Source organism: Sarcophilus harrisii, chromosome 2 (assembly GCF_902635505.1).
Source record: "Sarcophilus harrisii chromosome 2, mSarHar1.11, whole genome shotgun sequence".
NCBI classification, from domain to species: Eukaryota; Metazoa; Chordata; class Mammalia; order Dasyuromorphia; family Dasyuridae; genus Sarcophilus; species Sarcophilus harrisii.
Window position 1 is genome coordinate 473,084,738 of NC_045427.1, and position 12,122 is coordinate 473,096,859.

The following is a 12,122-nucleotide window of genomic DNA, read 5'->3' on the forward strand; positions in this document are numbered from 1 at the left end:
ATTTTTTTTCCTAATAAATTCTATTTCTTGTTATGGTGTTTGTGTTTATCTATTCTTTCCTATTCCTACTAATTCTTCTACTTTAATTCTGATCCTTAATTTGTCTTACTATTACTTAATCTCCCCACATTCATAGATTCCTCCCTTGTCTTCCACCCTTTGTTTCCCTCTCCTTCCATCCCTCAACACTTTTTTCCTTTATAGATCTTGGAATATTCTATACCTTTCATGGTATATATGTAGTGTTGCCTACTTAACCCAGTTCCTATGTAGTAGGTTTTCAGAATTATGAGCCCACCTCTCCTTTTCTAATGTTTGTGTCTATTCTTTTTCTGTACCTCATTTGTATAACATAATTATTATTTTTACCTTTTCTTAGATGTTTTTGCTTTTTAGAGTTAGATCATACTCAACTCTGCCTCAATCTTTCTTTTGAATTACCCAATTACTAATGTCAATATTAAACATATAGTCTATATTTACATGTAAAAAATGTGAAACATTTGTCCATGTTAAATTCTTTGAAATTAATCTTTGATATTGGTTGTATACAAGTTGGCCCCATTATTACAAGATTGGTTGAATAAGTTATCTATATGAATGTAATGTAATATTGTTATTCTGTAAGAAAAATGAGCAGGCTGATTTAAGAAAAGGCAGGAATCTTGCGTGAACTGATGCTAAATGAAGTGAGCAGAGCCAAGAAAACATTGCACACAAACAAGATTATGTGATAATCAGTCATGAAAGACATGGTTCTTCTCAACTCTGAGGTGATTCCAGAGAGAAAACTATGGAGACTGAATGTGGATCAAAGCATAGTATTTTCACCATTTTTGTTGTTGTTTGTTTGCTTGTTTTTTGTTCTTATGTTTTTTTTTTCCTTTTTGATCTGATTTTTCTTGCAGAACATGACAAATATTGAAATATGTTTGGGAGAATTATACATGTTTAACATTTATCAGTTTGCTTGCTGTCCTGGAGAGTAGGAAGCAGGGAAAGAGCAAGAAAATTTTGGAACACAAGGTTTTGCAAAGGTAAATGTTGAAAGCTTTCTTTGCATGTATTTGGATCAATAAATATATTATATATTATTGGATCAATAAAATATTATTAAAAAAAGCCCAACAACCTGGCCCTAAATTGTCTTTCTAGCTGCATTATCTTGTTCTTTCTCTTACATTTTAGGCCAGTCAGAATGCTTTTTTTTTCTTTGCTCCCCACAAAAAGAGGAAGAAGAATATAGGAAGAAAGCATAAAGAAAGAGAAAGACAAAAAGAGGAGGAAGAGGTGGAAAAGAAGGAGGAGAAGCAGGAGAAGAATGAGAAGAAGTAGAAGAAGAAGAAGCAGGAGAAGAGAAGAAGAAAAAAAGAAGAAAGAAGAAAGAGAAGAAAAAGAAGAAAGAAGAAAGAAGAAGAAGAAGAAGAAGAAGAAGAAGCAACTCAAGTACAAATAATGCCACTATAGGGTTTGATGTAAATTGTGACAAAATGAATTAAACTTTGTAGATAAGAGGCTTCAGAGGGCAGAATAAATAGATAGTGTAAGAGTTACTACATGGCCTCTGGAGATTTCATTTAGAGTGTGAGCAAATGGGATTTCCTGCTCTTTTGGATAAGCAGAGTTACATGGGGGAAAAAATGCTTTTTGGATGTAATACTTGGGAATCTCATTTTGTACTGTGACCCTAAACAGGAAATATTACAGAGAAAAACTGTTATGCAACTCAAATGCAAGAGCTAAAAGTGTTGATTTCAAAGGTTGATTTTTCCCCGTACAAAAGACTAAAACTCTGGTATAAGCAGCAAACATCACAAATGATTTTATTTAATAGAACTCAAGCCAACTATATTCATTGAAAACTGATTCTTTGAAACATTATAAGAAAAAGAAAATATTATCGACTCTGGATTTCTCATTACCAGGTATCAAAGTGTGGGGCCCCACATCCTCATACCAATGGTGTTAACATATGGCTGTTTACATTTCACCCTTCCATCTTATTATTGAGAAGCTGCCCTGCCCCCTGATCTAGACATCCATACTAAAGCAAAAATGTTTTTTCTTCCTAATCCACTGAGATTTCTTTTGAATGCTAGGTAATTGACTTATCTAGATAATATCTAAATATGATCTCTTTACTATTCAACATTTACTATTATTTCTTTTCCCACAGCTTAGTGAAAAATTCCACTTCCTTGTCCTTCAGCTTCTCGGCTGTTTTGGAGACGATGTTAATTTGCAGGTATTTTTCATTTTTCTCATACTGAGGCCACTGCAGCAAACTTCCACTATTGAGATTTCTGGAAATGTAACAAATATTTTTTCAGAAATGATCATTTAATTACTAGTGGTTGTAGTGCTAAAAGGGAGGAAGAAATGGAGAATCCATTAAATAGTCAGAGAAAATTTTTCTAGCATTTGGGCATTACTAAATTTCCCCTTCCCAGAGCACTTTGACTTCATATAATACAATAAAGTGATATTATCGAAACTATTTGTATTGATTAAAAACCAGAAAAATAAATCAGTGAAATAGACTAGGTAAGGAAGAATTACAAGCAAATAAACCCAGTAGTTCAGTATTGGATAAACTCAAGAACCCAAATTATTTGGGTAAAAACTCCATATTTGATGCAGTGCAATAGTGGAGAGGGAGCAGGCTTTTTCTCTAATCTCCACTTCAGATAACTCAAGAAGATGTAATCACAGTTGACAACTTCAGGACATGTTAATAAAATGGGAACAACCTGGTGATACCTTTACAAAGTGTGAATATCAGTCTTTGAAGCAATCTTTTTTTGGACCAATATATTTAGGGCCATTTAAAGTTTAAGGGACTAACTGGGCAGTCCTTTAGAGAGAATCTAGCCCTTAAGAGGAAGAAAAAGAGCTAGCTACAGATTCAAGAGAGAACTGAGCATGGACAATTAAGAAATATTCAGCAGGGAATAGTATACTTTGGAATCCCAACTCAGCAATATATCCAGCAGAGATTCAGTGTGTAGGGTGGAAAACTTGTGAGGACTTTAAATAAGAGAAAGGATATTTAAAGTCTAACAATACTGATATAATGATTAGCCTTGACCAAATATTTCCCTAATTTTCTACCATCAAACTCTAAATTTGTGCTGATTCTCCATTTAAATGTCATGTGCATTTATGAGAGAATATAACACAAGTATATGGTAATAATTTTTTTTCTTTATCAAAATATCTCTAAGTGTTTGATGCATCAGGATCTAAGACAATTACATTAGATTAAAATTTTATCTGACAGATAAGTATTCAAAGAATATGAATTGCTGATCAAAAAAGGCTGCAAAATATAAATAGCCAGATGAAAGAATTATAAATCACTTATAATAAAAAAAAATACAAATCCAAGAAATTCTGATGATTTGCTCACCCATAAAATTTACAAATATCACAAAAGGGAAAAATAGTCAATGTGAGAGAGTTTGCAGAAGGACAGACAAACTAGTATACTGTGGGTTGCTCTAACCATTCTAGAAAACAATTTGGAATTACATAAATAAAGTGACCAAAATGTTGATACTCCATTGCTAGTCATTTGCCTCAAGTAGGTTAATGAGAAAAATAAAGATCCAAAAGGTACACAAATGTTTATAGGAAGACTATAGGAGCAAAGATTGTAGGACCAAAGAAATGGTGGAGAAACATGGATTGAAGATTGGCTAAATATGTTGTGGTAGATGGATGTAATGAGAGTATTGTGCTATAAGAAATAATGAATATAAGGGGTAAATAAAAACATGTAGAATCACGAAAAAAATACAATGACTGCAAAGTGTAAATAAAATATGGTGATGATTCATAAAAATGAATGCTGTGACACTGTAATGGCCAAGTTTGGTTTCAAAGAAGACATATGAGAATGTATCCTTCCTTCTTAATTTGCAGAAGAGGTGGGAATTGTAAATAAGCCTTTCAGTATCTAATTTCAGATGTGGTTCATAAGTTGGATAATTTTAAAAGAAGACCAGGGCATATAAAAACTAAAGCTATCAATAAAAATTGTTAATTGTTTCTCTTTTTTAATGTTATAACTCTCACCCATTCCTAGCAAAGTTGCCCCAATATTTCATCATCCTCCTGCTACATTTAATATAGTGGCATTATCAAAATATTGTTAAATTTTTATGAATATGTGATAATGGGTAATAGATTTTTTTATAAAAATTCTTCAGTAATTTCAGTCATTTATTTGATGGATAGTCAAGGCTTTTTTGGGGATCTGTAGTTATAATATAGGGATAATGATGAGAACCAAGAAAAATCAGTGTGGTAAAATCCTAGGGAAGAGATGCCCACAAGCAAAGTTTTGATATTTCAAAGGTGCAGAAATCCCAAGCAATCTAAAGATAGAGAAAAGGCCATTGAATGGCCAATTAATGGTTGATTTATAACCCCAGAGAGAGGAGTTTCAATTTAAAAGTAAGACTGGAAGACAGACTACAAGTAATCATGAAGAGAGTGGAAGAAATGATGGACACAAACATTACAGAATATCTAAGTCCTGATATTCAGGATAGGATGTACCTCTTTGTGATATGCAGGCATGAGTGTGTCGCTACCAGAACTACAAATCAAAGATAAAGAATAATGGAGTTTATTAGTCTGCCAAAAAAGCAATACCACTTCTTTATTTTAGGGAAATAAAAGGATGTGATAAGTAGATACCACTATTTCCTAATAGCTTTTAAATTGGGATATAGCAATGTACTTTGTTACTGGCTGAACCAAAGAGATCTCCCCAGGATGCCAGGGGACTGGTGATTCAGTTCCTAAACCATAATTTTCATTTATGTCAGAACTCTGGAATATAAAAGTGACAACCTACCTATCAACTCTGTACTGATAAATAAACTGAATAAAATCAATAGAGTGGAAATATAAGCTAATGATCTAAGACATCTTTGTTTTCAGGGACCTTAACTGAAAGCTATCCAGAAGTCTGAGTTATATTATACAGATATTCAATGTGTTCTGAGTGGCTAGAAACCAAATTTGTAACTGAGATAAAAAGAAATGCAATATAGAGTGAAAAATGACATTATTGCCCTTGTACAGTGTTTAGAAAGGCTAAATAAGTTCCTATTTAAAAGGGGGGGGGGGGAAAGCTGTTAAATGTATGTGCCATATATGAGATTAATGGCCCCTCTCACACATGAATCCCTAGAAAACTTCATTAGGTATTTATGCATGAGACCCCCACATGACTTTCATTAGTCAGCCAGAAAACATTCTTATTCAAAGAAAAAGAATTTAATGAAATAGCAGAACAATAAAAGTAACAAGAGAATTTTTTCCCCACAAACCTAGAAGTCATTCTCAAACAAAAGCACTTGTTCTCCAAGAAAAGTATAGGAATTGTGCATAGAAAATACATGTGGAAATAGTACACAGAAGGGCAATTTACAAAGCTACTATTAATTTTGGTGCTGTCACCACACTGCACTGCTAAGTCTGCTTACCAATGAAGGGTAGCTTCTATTCTGCAACCAGTTTTTATTTATCTAGATATCGTTAGTCATTTGATACTTAATTATTTACTGCTGTGGTTGAATCTCACTACTACACCAGAAGACCACAACTCTGTCAATCAATTTTTTAAAAAAAATATATTTTTAATCATTAGATGTTTTTCAAATTAAATTTTAATTTTAAAATGAACATAAATGTGCCTTCTATTTCCTCCATCTCTTCCTGCTACCTGATTGAGACAGAAAGAAAAACAAAATCTGTGTATGGGGAGGGAGTAGGGGAATTGCCCTATTGGCATTAAATTAAAAAAAAAAAACTTCAATATATATTTTGAGTTCATCTCTCTCTGTCAAAAGGTGTGCAACAAGTTTCACCAAAAATGCTGTAGAATTGTGATTGGTCACTATGTTAAGTAGAGTTCTAGTCTTTTAAAGTTATTCAACTTCCAATAATGTTGGTATAAATTCTCCTCCTATCATTCTACATTGGTTCACACAATGGTGTCAACTGAATCTCCAAACCTTCTTGACCATGCACTGTAGGTATTATAGTTAATAAGCCTTTTCAATTCAGGGGGTGAGTAGGGAGAGTTGGTAGTAATTTTAATTGGATACTTCGTTAGACTGCTCACAGGAGGTACAAAGCTACCAAAGCTAAGAACTCAATTTTCTCGTACTATCTTCTCTGATTCCCACAGTTCATTTCTCTTTGATTTATGATCAGAAAACAACTTATTGCTTACTTTTTTTTTATCATATTACCCCAGCTACAGCAATTATTTCCAGATTATTTCCAATTATTTCAATTTTCTCAAACTGAAAAGGTCCTAAATGAAACTATGGGGAAGAACTGATTTCAGCCTCTTTCTGCTATGCACATTTGTTTTGTTTTGGTTTGATTTGATTTGGTTTGATTGTCTATTTTCAAAAAACACATGGAAGAGTATTTAGAGGACAAAAATCCTGGTAATTATTTTCCTTCTTTACTCAGCAAAGAATCAGAGCCAAGTCTTTCAACACAAGTACATAAAGAATTATTATTCTCAAATGTTACTTTTCATAGAGTCCCTTCATAAGACATTTTTTTTAGAAATATCATTGATTTGTGAGCAATAATAACCTCCCCTTTTTAAAATACCTTCTGGAAAGTTCATGACACAATTTGGAAATAGGCATAAAGTGTGATTATAACTTGTTACTACAAATCATGTGATGATTATTAACTAGGGAAAGTTTCTAAACCCATTGGACTCTATTGTAGCTTTATTAATGTTTTTAAATTTTTCTTATTTAATTAGCTACTTAAATTGTTGGTGTCTTTTTAAAAATTGTTGCTATCTTAATACCTATTTGATATATTCTTCCAGAATATAATGGAAAAGCAATATTAAAATTCCTGGATAGGAGAATGAAAGCACCCTAAGAAAAGAGTGAAACAAATTCAATAAGTACGGAAAGAAGAGTCAGAGTGCTAACTTTCAAAAGTCTCCTGATTCCATAAGTAGGTATGGCCAAGTAAGGTAAAGAATAATTATCTTGGAATAGGGCTTGATTCCAATTTTGAAAACTTTAGGAAAACTCTGAAAGAGTGCAAATAAAAGAGGGGTAACAAGGAATATTAGAGTATATATTATACAAGATTATCAAATATTTCTGTATTTATAGCTGAAATTATATATTTGGCATTTGGCTAAAACTAGTAAGATTCTTTCTTTCTTCTACTTCTTAACCAATTGTTGAGTATTTTGTATGGGATTCATTTTCAATTATGAGTTGGACTAGATGATCATCAAGTTCCCTTCTTATATGTTTCTTATACTCTGCCTTTTGACAGAATTATTTTTCCCCTACTACATTCTAAATTCTAAACAATGGGTCAGTGTCTTCTTTATTTGACCATTATCTCTAAAAGCTAGAATTGTGCCTTGTACATATTTGGCATTTAATATTGAGAATTGAAAGAATGATTCAATCACCATTACATATACAGTTAAGCATGAATTTCTCTATATGATATGTAAAACATAACTTTCAGGCATTAAAATATACACATTTTAATGTCAAATCAAATTGGTCTTCTTCTCTTGATAATCAATCTTCATTTGCACTGGCAGTTTCTCTCATAATTGGAATGAGTTCCTTCCTAATCTGATCCTCTAAGAAGCTTTAATTTATTCAGGTGCTACCTTCTACATGAAGATTTTCTCTCTTCCCACCACCACTGCTATCCAGCTATTACTGTTGTTTAATTGTTTCAGGTATATATGACTCTTCCTGAACACATCTGGATTTTATTTTGACAAAGAGTGGTTTGCCATTGACTTCTCCAGTTCATTTTATAAATGAAGAAACTGAGGCAAACAGGGTTGTGTCTTGCCCAGGGAAACACAGCTAAGTAAGTATCTGAAGCCAGATTTGAACTCAGAAAACTGAGTCTTCCTGACTCCAGACTTAGTGTTTTGGTCACTGTGCTATACATATACACATATGCATATATGTGTGTGATGTTTACATACATATAGTTATCTACTCAGGCTAAAATGAAGAATTCTTGAGGACAAGGACTGTTTCCCTTTTCTCTTTGCCTTCAATAATTAGCAAAGTGCCTGACTCATAGTAAGTCCTTAAAAATGATTGTTGACTGATGAATCAAGTAATAGATGAATAAATGGATAAGAAGGAGTATGGAGTGGTCATCTTTTGAAAGACTAAAGTCAGACTATTACCTTCCATATACATATGCTTCAAGATTATACTTTTACCACTATCTCTCTTATGTATCTACTTTCCTCCCTCTTCTTCTTCTCTCCATATTCATGACTGATACCAAGAAATACTAGAATCATATTAGTTTAATATTTGAAGGACTTCCAGCAAATATGCAGTCCAATTTATACCGCTAAAAGGAATCCTCACCTCAACTTACAGACAAGTGTTTAACCAACCGCTGTTAGAAGAACTCGATTAGAATAGAATCTATGCCATCCAGAACTAGTCCATTTTTAGAGAGTCCTTGATAAAAAAAACCTAAAATTGCTTTTCTGTATTTCCATCAAGTGGAATGAAGGAGAAAAAATTAGTGAGGTAGTAAGGTTTGGTAAAAAGATATATGGGATGTGAACTTACTAATATTAAGAAGGCAATACTTTTCTTTCCATCTTTCACTTTCTTGATCTCTCCCTTCCCACTGTCTTCCTCTTTCTTCTCTTTCTCTTCTTTCCTCCTCCTCCTACCAATCTCCTCCTCCTCATCTCCTCTTCATCCTCCTCTTCCTCCTCCTCCTCCTCCTTCTCCTCCTCCTCCTACCAATCTTTTCCTCCTCCTCCTCTTTCTCCTTCTCCTCCTTTTATTTTGTATTAACTAGATAGTTGTTCCATTCTTCTTTGCCATCAGGATCATATTGATTTTATGTTGATCAGGGACTACTTTGTTATTTTAAGTGATACTCTCCAGAGTATTTTCTAGTTGATGGGATTTTAACCTGTTTTGTGTCATGCACCATTTTGGCAATCTGGTGAAACTGAAATTCTTCTCAGAATAATGTTTTTAAATGTATCTACAAAAAATTCACAGGATTACAAAGAAAATCAAACATACTGAAGTATAATTATTGAAATATGTTTAAAAACCAATTAACTTCTGGTTAGAAGACTTCTGGTTAAGAACTTATTCACTAAGATTAAAACAAAACCAGAATCATTCTGATTGTTTCAAGTAGTACATCCATCAGTCTAGAAGGGTCACCTTCCTCCTCATCCTGCATTAACACACACACACACACACACACACACACACACACACACACACATACTCATTCTGTCACAAAACTAGTTAATCCTCATGCAGCAGAAGTTCCCAGTTTTATGCAAAATCTTTGCGTGTTTATTCTTTGAAAGACTTAGCTTATTGAAAATTTAGTTCATAATAAAAAAGAAGTCTACTATCTGTCTAGATTTTCCCAAATAATAACTAGCAAATGAATTTTTAGTGTCTATTTTTTGGAAGGGGAATTAAACTCCTCATCCTTACCTGTAAAAGCAGTGATGGAACTGATGAAGCACAAGACCAGTGAAAGTAGCCACATCTTGTTAGAAACAGGTTCAGAAATCTGAACTGTCCTTCAGATCTGCTGGTGCTTTTATAATGCACAAGGGTTAGCAGCCTGAATGACTAATTAAAGAGCAGAAAATTAAATCTCATAAAATCAAAAAGGAATTTTCCTCCTTCCAATGATAATCTTGGAATGGTATCAATGATAGTATCTTAAAGCTATACCCCATTATACCTCACACTAATGAATTTTATAGCTCTAATTCTAAAATGTTCACATTAAAAACTCAATACCCATATCAATAGATAAAACCAAAGTTATAGAAGGCCCTGTGTAATCCTGAATTCAATCTGAATGTCACACAGCTTAGTGTCTGGTAGGCATAATGTAGACTTAGGAAAGCCATCCAAATTCTCTGTTCAAGTGATCTTTAAGAATTGTCCTAATTTCTCACTTTTCTTTCCTCTTAAAAGACATTTCTTAGCTATAAGAGAATTAGTGTCTTTTGGAGAAACTGTTATTTGTTCAGAAAGCTGAACACTGATTATAGACTGAGTAAGGTATGGTGAAACAGGAAAAGAAAAAAAAACATGCAGCAGATCTCAAGGCAATAAAGTTTATGGGGGAAAGACCTCATTAATAAAACAAATCATTAAAATAATAACATGAAAGAAACAATAATTCACATTTCTTTAGATTTTGTTCTTCAAAATTAATTGTGTTATAACATGGTTAATTCTGGCTATATTTTCTGAGGAATAAAATTTTTACATTTTACCCATGCTCCAAATTTATTTTTCCTCCCTGGCAGTTCTCTGATAATCTGAGGAAAATCAGAGATTCTCTCTTTTCCCTTACATTACATCAAATTATATTGAAAGTTTCTGCTCCTTTCCCTCTCTCCTCATTTTAGGAGTCAAATTACTAACTTCGTTTCATTTAACTATTCAACATTATAATCATTTTTATAAAGGAATGTTTACTTCAAAATCATAGCAATTATGTGCAAACATTTCTCTCAAAACCTTGCAGAGATAATACTTCCTACTCCATCTACTTCTTAGTTTCTGAAGAAGAAAGAAGATTTATACTTTAATTGAGTTTCTTCCTAGCATTAGTTCCACTAAATTAAAGAGTTTCATTAGATTAGTATTTTAGGACCCTCATTTTGGGGGATTCTGTTTTGAATGACTATAACACAAAACATGTATTCTCAGAATCCCATGATTAGCTCCTGGCTTGGAGATTCTACTCCCTATGCAAAAGATGCAAGAAGGGAAGGGGGAGAACAAAGAAACAAACAAACAAAAATAAAACCCTATGTTAATTTCTCTGAGCCATTCAAACTAAAGGGGGTATAGGGGAAAGTAACAACACTCAGGTCAAATAGGATTTCAGGAAAAAGCCACATGAACTGCTGCTGACTGGGGCTACATTAAAGATAGAGACTTTTCCAACCATGTGATCAGCCAAAACAATTGCTTTCAGATATGCGGCAGATCAATGCAGAATGCTACACTTACTTCAATCCTTCAGTTGCCTGGAAGAATGTCCCCAGTATTTTCCTTCTACACCAAGAGATGGACGAGGACACAGAAATGCTGGTTTATCTGTGTGTGAGTGCCTGTTGATTGGCCTGTGTTAGGATTCTTACAAAGTGATGTCAGTTGTCTAATTTTAGAATCATGCTTAGCAATTCTCTAGTTTAGAGTTCACACCTTTCACACCTTTAAGAGTTTACACATTAGTTCACACATTAGTGTTGGAGATTCACAAGTCAGGATTCAGTATGAGATTCACAAGTTCAGTGGAGGAGATTCACAAGTCACAGCTCCCACAATCCCACTCTTGGAGGAGTAGTCAACCTTTGAGTTCATACCTTTAAGAGATCATATATAAGAAGCTCTTGGAGCCTCAGCCAGGAGTTAGTTGGGGAGATTCAGAGCCAGGATTCAGAGGGAGCTGGAGGCTGAAGCTGAAGCTGGAAGAGACAAAGGACTAGTGACAAGAGCTCTCAGAACCAAGGAAAGCTAACTGGGCTATTTTGAAAGAAACAATAAAGAACTTGACTTTAAACTTCTGGCTGCATTTGAGGTGATTATTACACGGAAAGAAAACAAAGGCTGCCTCCAGAAGCCCCCTAAGAAATCTACTCACAGAGAACAATTGTATTTTAGAGAAGAGAACACTACAGGCTGTATGACCAGATATGCTCTACAGGAAATTGTGTGCATCTAGCGTCAGTTCTCAGACACATGTAAATATAGATATATTCTCAGTAAGATGAAAAAGAAGGAAATTTGGAATCGTATTGATTGAAGACAGGATATATGGTTGCATGGCTCCAAAAGGAAAAAAAAATCAACACTGGAGGGGACTTTGCTTCAAAAAGCAAATGTATGGTTTTTTCTGATACCATGACCATGTAGTATGGGAAGGAAGGGAATATGGTAACACTAAAAAGGAAGGATAGTTGATGAACTTTGGAAAAAGGAATAGGGTTTTCATGATCACTAAAGATCCCAAGTATGCCCTTGTGTGTCCAATTGCTTAAGTAACTGAAA